The following is a 10,411-nucleotide window of genomic DNA, read 5'->3' on the forward strand; positions in this document are numbered from 1 at the left end:
GATGAATACTTTTGCAAGGCACTGTATGTCTAGTTTGCAATATGACCGATTCTCATTGGTTCTCCATAGGGCATGACTGCTCTTCATTTGGCGTCTTTCCACAACCACCCTCAGCATGTGCAGGTTCTCCTGCAGAAAGGGGCAGATCCCACACTGGTGGACAAGACAGCCCTCCATTGGGCGGTGCAGGTAGGAGGTCACTTACTGTTCCCTCTGTGGGATTTGAACAAGGCCTTTAAAGGCCAGTTTCCCAGACACAGATTAAACTTGACAATCATTTTTATAATAATAATAATAATTTATGGATATTCTCATTTGATCATGCTTTTTACTCAATCAAGCAGTTAAACTATACATTTTGACAATAGCAGCAAGTTAATAATACATTTTGGACAGTCCAACTCCTTTAGTTTAGAGGTCTTCTAGCATGATAAAAGGTTCAAATTGATCTATACTTGTGTAAATGGAGCAATTCCAATCAACTGTGTCATGTTCATTGGGCACCAGTGAAAAATACTGACTGAAATATAGGGACTACCTGGACTTGTCCAATAATAATTGGCCTTTAAACAAAAAAAAGAGGCCCTAGAGGCTGTTTTAAAGATAATTTCCTGCAATTCAACACAGTTTGCCATGGGGCGGAGAGAAAACTGTACCGTTTTAAAGCTAATTTCAGGCAGTTCTACACATTTTGCCATGGTTTATGCTATCTGGGTAACTCAAACATAACAAATTCAATGGGGGCCATTAGTACACCCTTGTGGTTGAATATATGTATATATTGTAGGTCCCAGGATACAACAATTAATAATGTTGATCTAACAAATATCAAAGGACACCTTACAATTTACAACAATGAACACCTTGTGAAACAGCTGTGAAAACCAACCTGGCAATATTTAGGATTTAAATATATAAAACAGATTTCTTGGTACAGTTGTCATTAATTTATTTTCAAATATTTTATTGTACACTCACATGGCAATCAGACTGAAATACTGATTTCTGGTGTGTGGAATAGGGAGGAGGTAGGTGCTTTGTGGGTGGGAGGTTCTGCCTGTTGCTTGTTCTCAACAGGCAGCCAGTCTCGGAAGTTGGACTTGAAGAGGGAGACTGTAAAGTCCAGGCACTGCTGCTCTCTATGTTCTGAGTGTTTTTAGTTCATTTGCGTTTCTCACTTTATGTGCCCAGTATTATGATAGAGCAATAACTTTCTTAGCAGATAATGACAACATCACAATAACAGAAGCTGTAGATGATGTAATGAAAAAAGTTAGATGGTGGTTGGTAATAGAGGACATCAGGTGGATCCACATCTGGGTGTTGGGCAGAACCTCTAGGTCCTGGAGAACAGGAGCAGAGTTAAAGGGAACAGGGTAGAAGACAGACATAAACAAGCAAACACACAGGTTACACTTTACTGTGAGAATTTTATGGATTAGTGCCGTGTTATAAATGGTAGATATGTACTTTAACAGTTTTTAAAAGGTATAGCCTACCTCAAGCGGGTCCCCTTCTGACTCAGAGCACAGAGAATTAGACTGATCCAAACTCACTGGCTCTGGTGGCTGGGATACCTCCTGGGTGGCTCGGACAGTCGATTATCCTAAAGTCATTTGGAGAGGTAAATTTAAGAGGTACGTTTTTATAAGCTCAGCATAACTACCATTTCTTGCCTTCTCAAATGTCAACCAATGCTTAACATACTTTGACTCATAGGCTTCAAAGGTTTAAGGCATCTGGGCTTTCAGTGGTCGACTGTCCAACTGGAGAAGATTGTTGGCTTCCACCGAGGTAACCCTAGGAAGACAGAGAAAAATATCAGTGTTAAGGAAACTAAAACTAGCTTCAGGTTATTTTGTGTACAAATGCTAATAGTTATTATCTGAGATTTTTATATTCACCTTAACATATGATGAGCCCAGCTAGGAGCGAAAGAGCAGCGAGGTTTCCCAGGTCTCGCCTTCCTTTCGCCCTTCTTCCAAACCAAGTCATTTGCCCAGATGTCGAAGCACTTGGTCCCTTCTTGATTCTCCTCCAGTAGCTCTCCTTCCGTTTGTCCTGTGCCTTGTCGATGTTCAGTCTCACCTTGATTGATAATAAATGCAAATATATTACAAATACATGTTGAAATACTCAAGTCTAAGTAAATTTGCACTGCTGTCTTTCTATCTTTCTCTCTCTCCATGTCTCTGTCTCACGAAGACACCTAGTTAAGGCCAATTGGAATTGCCATAATTGCTTACACGTGGTCCATTTGATTGATCAGGGTTAACATATCTAGATACCTCAATATGACAGACATATAACTAAATGTATAGCTAGCAACATGTAGATGACCAACTAGCTAGATGGAAAATGGTTGTTGAAAAATGGTCATACATAGCTAAATCCTTCCAGTTATGTAATAGAAGTTAACTGCTTAACGTTACCCTGAATTGTGAATTTCTCTGCCCCCAACGAATGTTGCGCCTCTTGTTGAGATCAGTGATGCCTTCATAGTACTTCGCCTGGTTGGAAAGATCAAATAAAATCTCCTCGAGGTATGCCATTGAAGTGCAAGTTACATACAAACAGAAAGCTACATTAACAGTTAGGTAGCTAGCTAACGTTAGCTAAATAAAACTGTCTGGCTAGCTAGCTGACTAGGCAGGCTGAGGTAAATAAGTACAGTTGCTAGCAATGCCAATATAAAAACAGCTGACATTTTTTCTTCCTATGTAACAATATTTTCTTATACAAAGACAAATATATGGTAAAGAAAGTGTTCTATTTCCAGTATTTTCGGTATTCTGAAGCAGCAGGTAGTCACCGTCCTAGGAGAGCGATTCTGAGGTAATAATTTTGCTGGCTGAGCGAGCGCTTATGAGGTGAACTAGAACTGTCTGCGTCCCCAGTCTTTGGCGATCTACGACAAGCAACCATCACAGCAACTGACACTTTGGTTCATTACGTAGACCGGTCATAATTGTGCAAGTTCTAGCAACAGCCCTAGCAACGGAAGCTAGAAACAAAGATGTTTTATAACTAACAAGATACACCACAGCATGTCCTTTCCAACGGAAGCAAAGAAATCACAGTGGGCAGACCAAGCAAGGAGGTGGGCAGAGCCAAGCACGAGCTAGCGAGAGCCTATTGGTGCGTTCTAGTACATATTTGCATATTTCCGTTAGGGAACGACTACTCTGTGAAGTGCGCGTGTGCAACAACTCAATTCGCCATTGCACTCCTTCTAAACAACGCTTTTTTTTTAAACGTTGTTAAATGGTCAAGTCTACAAAACTTAGTTGGAAACAGAAAACTGTATTGAGATCAAATGTTTCATCAATGAGAAATTTAGTAATGTCGGCCAAAATCCATCTTCTCCCACTGGCAGCCACTGGGCTTCCTCTCACCACCATATTTGGTAGTGAATGAAAACGCCAACCGGATGCTTCACATTTATACATCCGGTGAAAGATCTGTCTCATTGTTCATTTGGAGGGGGTGGAGGGGACTTTTTGGTCGGGGGACACTATTTGGCATGACAAGCCCCATGCCATTTTGGGAATTTTTTATTCTCCCTGACTGTCTAGTTTTTATTTAGGTGATTATTAATAAATATATAGCTTCATTATATTTTCTACAGACTTTATATCTGGTTTTAGTCGTTTAACTTTTCACATTGAAAACGTTTTACCATCCCAGTATTTTTTTTTTTCAATCATATTTTTGGAGAGTGGCCCGCTGCTGCTCAATGAATATAGTGGAAACTGCAATGTCTAATATGAATATAATGTTATTCCATTTCAGCTTCATATTATATTCTATATTTATTTGGTTGATTATTTTATTTCAGTTACCATATGATTTCATTCAGGGTTTGCAATAACCTTCCATATATGAAACCACCAAAGACATGGGTTGAAAGCTTCTACACTACATCAATAATGTTACTAGTATGCAAATCAATCAGACACATTTCAGCATGGAATTAAACATCAAGGTAGGTATTCAGGTAAGAATCATGTAAGGCTGCGTTTACACAGGCAGCCCAATTCTGAGGTTTTTGACCAATCAGATCAGCTGTGAAAAAGAGCTGCTGTGAAAAGATCTGATGTGATTGATCAAAAGTGAAAAAAATATCAGAATTGGGCTGCCTGTGTAAACACAGCCTTTGTATCTAAAAGCTTGCAAGTACATGTACATTACATAACTATGTATTGTAGATAACATCGAGACTCACACATTTGAGCTGCCATGCAGTGATCATGCATTAGTTCAGTTTTTTTGTCATTTGTTTCCCATGTAGGATACCACAGTGCCACCACCTAGTACAGATTCTGACATGTGACATCCATAAATAGTCTGCAATGAGGAAGTGTCTGGTGGGACAGATCAATAGGCCTACACCATATGCTAATGTTTGGTCAGAGTTGTCTTAGTCAGCTTTGTCAATTCACTACATAATCAGGTTTTAGACGGATTGTTACTGTGACTGCAATTATTCATAGCAGTAACCACATTTCCATCCACAGATTTTAAGTAAGTAAAGTCATACCGTCAAAAAATTAATCACGACAGCGGTGATGGAAATAGGACGTTTCGGTACATTTTTATAAATTACGACAGATAATTTCTTTGTTCAACGTGGTGCGATCTTTTTGTGTCCATAAAATAAAGTATGCAAGAAATGGCAGTAAAAATGCTTTTATTAGCAAATATTTATATAATAGCTATCATATCGAAGTAAAATTGGAGTCACGCGATGATATGGTGTGTGGTCCTCCCACTATGACTCAGGAAACTATGCAGTTTATCAGACTACAGATGAAATACACTTTTAATGATGAACTTCACAAGGTGGTGAAAGAACCCGGTGATGAGCTTGATGCTTTCCCAGAGATTTACCTAGAAAGACTATTTGAAAAGTATTCATACCCATTGATTTATTCCACATTTTGTTGTGTTACAGCCTGAATTAAAAACGGATTAAAAAAAAAATATATATATATATATATATTTATATATATACATTACCAGACAAAAGTTTGGACACACCTACTCATTCAAAGGTTTTTCTTAATTTTTACTATTTTCTACATTGTAGAATAATAGTGAAACATTAAAACTATGAAATAACACATATGGATTCATGTAGTAACCAAAAAAGTGTTAAACAAATGAAAATATATTTTCTATTTGAGATTCTTCAAATAGCCACCCTTTGCCTTGATGACAGCTTTGCACACTCTTGGCATTCTCTCAACCAGCTTCACCTGGAATGCTTTTCCAACAGTCTTGAAGGAGTTCCCACATATGCTGAGTACTTGTTGGCTGCTTTTCCTTCACTCTGTCGTCCGACTCATCCCAAATCATCTCAATTGGGTTGAGGTCTGGGGATTGTGGTGGCAAGGTCATCTGATGCAGCACTCCATCACTCTCCTTCTTGCTAAAATAGCCCTTACACAGCCTGGAGGTGTGTTGGGTCATTGTCCTGTTGAAAAACAAATGATAGTCCCACTAAGCCCAAACCAGATGGGATGGTGTATCGCTGCAGAATGCAGTGGTAGCCATGCTGGTTAAGTGTGCCTTGAATTCTAAATAAATCACAGACAGTGTCACCAACAAAGCACCCCCAACCATCACACCTCCTCCTCCATGCTTCACGGTGGGAACAAAACATGCAGAGATCATCCGTTCACCTACTCTGCGTCTCACAAAGACACGGCGGTTGGAACCAAAAATAAAAAATTTAACTCATCAGACCAAAGGACAGATTTCCACTGGTCTAATGTCCATTGCTCATGTTTCTTGGCCCAAGCAAGTCTCTTCTTCTTATTGGTGTCCTTTTAGTAGTGGTTTCTTTGCAGCAATTCGACCATGAAGGCCTGATTCACGCAGTCTCCTCTGAACAGTTCATGTTGTGATGTGTCTGTTACTTGAACTCTGTGAAGCATTTATTTGGGCTGAAATTTCTGAGGTGTAGTTAACTCTAATGAACTTATCCTCTGTAGCAGAGGTAACTCTGGGTCTTCTATTCCTGTGGTGGTCCTCATGAGAGCCAGTTTCATCATAGCGCTTCATGGTTCTTAATTTTCCAGATTCACTGACCTTTATGTCTTAAAGTAATGATGGACTGTCGTTTCTCTTTGCTTATTTGAGCTGTTCTTGCCATAATATGGACTTGGTCTTTTACCAAATAGGGCTATCTTCTGTATACCCCTCAACCTTGTCACAACACAACTTATTGACTCAAATGCATTAAGAAGGAAAGAAATTCCTGAAATAAACTTTTAAGAAGGAAAACCTTGTTAATTGAAATGCATTCCAGGTGACTACCTCATGAAGCTGGTTGAGAGAATGCCAAGAGTGTGCAAAGCTGTCATCAAGGCAAAGGGTGGCTATTCGAAGAATCTCAAATATAAAATATATTTTGATTTGTTTAACACTTTTTAGGTTACAACATGATTCCATATGTGTTATTTCATAGTTTTGATGTCTTCACTATTATTCTACGATGTAAAAAATAGTAAAAATAAAGAAAAACCCTTGAATGAGTAGGTGTGTCCAAACTTTTGACTGGTACTGTATGTATATATAAACTCAGCAAAAAAAGAAACGTCCTCTCACTGTCAACTGCATTTATTTTCAGCCAACTTAACATGTGTAAATATTTGTATGAACATAACAAGATTCAACAACTGAGACATAAACTGAACAAGTTCCACAGACATGTGACTAACAGAAATTGAATAATGAGAACCTGAACAAAAGTAACAGTCAGTATCTGGTGTGGCCACCAGCTGTATTAAGTACTGCAGTGCATCTCCTCCTCATGGACTGCACCAGATTTGCCAGTTCTTGCTGTGAGATGTTACCCCACTCTTCCAGCAAGGCACCTGCAAGTTCCCAGACATTTCTGGGGGGAATAGCCCTAGCACTCACCCTCCAATCCAACAAGTCCCAGACGTGCTTAATGGGATTGAGATCCGGGCTCTTCGCTGGCCATGGCAGAACACTGACATTCCTGTCTTGCAGGAAATCATGCACAGAACGAGCAGTATGGCTGGTGGCATTGTCATGCTGGAGGGTCATGTCAGGATGAGCCTGCAGGAAGGGTACCACATGAGGGAAGAGGATGTCTTCCCTGTAACGCACAGCGTTGAGATTGCCTGCAATGACAACAAGCTCAGTCCGATGATGCTGTGACACACCGCCCCAGACCATGACTGACCCTCCACCTCCAAATTGATCTCGCTCCAGAGTACAGGCCTCGGTGTAATGCTCATTCCTTCGACGATAAATGTGAATCTGACCATCACCCCTGGTGAGACAAAACCGCGACTCGTCAGTGAAGAGCACTTTTTGCCAGTCCTGTCTGGTCCAGCGACGGTGGGTTTATGCCCATAGGCGACGTTGTTGCCTGCCTTACAACAGGCCTACAAGCCCTCAGTCCAGCATCTCTCAGCCTATTGCGGACAGTCTGAGCACTGATGGAGGGATTGTGCGTTCCTGGTGTAACTCGGGCAGTTGTTGTTGCCATCCTGTACCTGTCCCGCAGGTGTGATTTTCGGATGTACCGATCCTGTGCAGGTGTTGTTACATGTGGTCTGCCAATGCGAAAACAATCAGCTGTCCGTCCTGTCTCCCTGTAGCGCTGTCTTAGACGTCTCACAGTACGGACATTGCAAATTATTGCCCTTGCCACATCTGCAGTCCTCATGCCTCCTTGCAGCATGCCTAAGGCACGTTCACGCAGATGAGCAGGGACCCTGGGCATCTTTCTTTTGGTGTTTTTCAGAGTCAGTAGAAAGGCCTCTTTAGTGTCCTAGGTTTTCATAATTGTGACTTTAATTGCCTACCGTCTGTAAGCTGTTAGTGTCTTATCGACCGTTCCACAGCTGCATATTCATTAATTGTTTATGGTTCATTGAACAAGCATGCGAAACAGTGTTTAAACCCTTTACAATTAAGATCTGTGAAGTTATTTGGATTTTTACAAATTATCTTTGAAAGACAGGGTCCTGAAAAAGGAAAGTTTCTTTTTTTGCTGAGTTTATATGTTAAACATAGTTGGATCTTTTCAGACTCAGTAAACTATAAGTTAAACTATGTGTTAAGCATAGTTAAATATTTTCAGACTGTGAGTTAAACATAGTTAATCACAACATGACATGCGACAGGCATTGAGACTAGGTGGTGCAGAAGGAAGAGGCCTGGAACAGAGCCAGGGTTAAACATAGTTAAATATTTTCAGACTGCACGTTAAACATGGTTAATCACAGCATGACAGGCGTTGGGACTAAGTGGTACAGAAGTGAGAGGCCTGGAACAGAGCCAGGACATGGACCTGGGAATGGGTGTGAATGTGTGGGAACTGTATATGTTTGAGGATTGATTGTGGCTCAGAAAAGTATCAATTGACATGCTTAGGAATCAATTAGGGGGTCAGAATTATTATTATTTTTTACATGACAGGGCTTGGTCCCGCCACTATTGTTTCCAGAAACTGAATATAGAAGGAAGAGGAGTCAGATTTCGACAAAGCAAAGCAGTGTGATAAAAACAACAACACAGAGTTACATTTGGGGTAAAACAAAACATATAGTCAAAAATACCAAAGAAAATATACACTGCTCAAAAAAATAAAGGGAACACTTAAACAACACAATGTAACTCCAAGTCAATCACACTTCTGTGAAATCAAACTGTCCACTTAGGAGGCAACACTGATTGACAATAAATGTCACATGCTGTTGTGCAAATGGAATAGACAACAGGTGGAAATTATAGGCAATTAGCAAGACACCCCCAATAAAGGACTGGTTTTGCAGGTGGTGACCACAGACCACTTCTCAGTTCCTATGCTTCCTGGCTGATGTTTTGGTCACTTTTGAATGCTGGCGGTGCTTTCACTCTAGTGGTAGCATGAGACGGAGTCTACAACCCACACAAGTGGCTCAGGTAGTGCAGCTCATCCAGGATGGCACATCAATGCGAGCTGTGGCAAGAAGGTTTGCTGTGTCTGTCAGCGTAGTGTCCAGAGCATGGAGGTGCTACTAGGAGACAGGCCAGTACATCAGGAGACGTGGAGGAGGCCGTAGGAGGGCAACAACCCAGCAGCAGGACTGCTACCTCCGCCTTTGTGCAAGGAGGAGCAGGAGGAGCACTGCCAGAGCCCTGCAAAATGACCTCCAGCAGGCCACAAATGTGCATGTGTCTGCTCAAACGGTCAGAAACAGACTCCATGAGGGTGGTATGAGGGCCCGACGTCCACAGGTGGGGGTTGTGCTTACAGCCCAACACCGTGCAGGACGTTTGGCATTTGCCAGAGAACACCAAGATTGGCAAATTCGCCACTGGCGCCCTGTGCTCTTCACAGATGAAAGCAGGTTCACACTGAGCACATGTGACAGACGTGACAGAGTCTGGAGACGCCGTGGAGAACGTTCTGCTGCCTGCAACATCCTCCAGCATGACCGGTTTGGCGGTGGGTCAGTCATGGTGTGGGGTGGCATTTCTTTGGGGGGCCGCACAGCCCTCCATGTGCTCGCCAGAGGTAGCCTGACTGCCATTAGGTACCGAGATGAGATCCTCAGACCCCTTGTGAGACCATATGCTGGTGCGGTTGGCCCTGGGTTCCTCCTAATGCAAGACAATGCTAGACCTCATGTGGCTGGAGTGTGTCAGCAGTTCCTGCAAGAGGAAGGTATTGATGCTATGGACTGGCCCGCCCGTTCCCCAGACCTGAATCCAATTGAGCACATCTGGGACATCATGTCTCGCTCCATTCACCAACGCCACGTTGCACCACAGACTGTCCAGGAGTTGGGGGATGCTTTAGTCCAGGTCTGGGAGGAGATCCCTCAGGAGACCATCCGCCACCTCATCAGGAGCATGCCCAGGCATTGTACAGAGGTCATACAGGCACGTGGAGGCCACACACACTACTGAGCCTAATTTTGACTTGTTTTAAGGACATTACATCAAAGTTGGATCAGCCTGTAGTGTGGTTTTCCACTTTAATTTTGAGGGTGACTCCAAATCCAGACCTCCATGGGTTGATAAATTTGATTTCCATTGATAATTTTTGTGTGATTTTGTTGTCAGCACATTCAACTATGTAAAGAAAAAAGTATTTAATAAGATTATTGCATTCATTCAGATCTAGGATGTGTTATTTTAGTGTTCCCTTAATTTTTTCGAGCAGTGTATATACAGTGTGTGCAAATGTAGCAAGTTATGGAGGTAAGGCAATAAATAGGCCATAGTGCAAAATAATTACAATTAGTATTAACACTGGAATGATAGATGTGCAAAAGATGATGTGCAAATAGAGATACTGGGGTGCAAATGAGCAAAATAAATAACAATATGGGGATGAGGTAGTTGAGTGGGCTAATTTCAGAAGGGATGTGTACAGGTGCAG

General features: G+C 41.7%; 1 long non-coding RNA gene across 2 annotated transcripts; it reads right to left on the reverse strand.

Annotated features, from left to right (window-relative positions):
* Positions 1 to 938: 938 nt before the first annotated feature.
* On the reverse strand, positions 939 to 2,902 carry LOC311099713. Of its 2 annotated transcripts, XR_014609755.1 has the most exons (6): positions 2,813 to 2,902; positions 2,433 to 2,510; positions 1,905 to 2,088; positions 1,708 to 1,800; positions 1,500 to 1,606; positions 939 to 1,343 (listed from the first exon to the last, which is right to left on the reverse strand). It is a non-coding gene; the product is annotated as an uncharacterized lncRNA (long non-coding RNA). The 2 variants fall into 2 exon arrangements; XR_014609756.1 differs by having other exon boundaries at positions 2,433 to 2,880.
* Positions 2,903 to 10,411: the final 7,509 nt, after the last annotated feature.

Source organism: Coregonus lavaretus (assembly GCF_964263955.1).
Source record: "Coregonus lavaretus genome assembly, chromosome: 24".
Taxonomy (NCBI): domain Eukaryota; kingdom Metazoa; phylum Chordata; class Actinopteri; order Salmoniformes; family Salmonidae; genus Coregonus; species Coregonus lavaretus.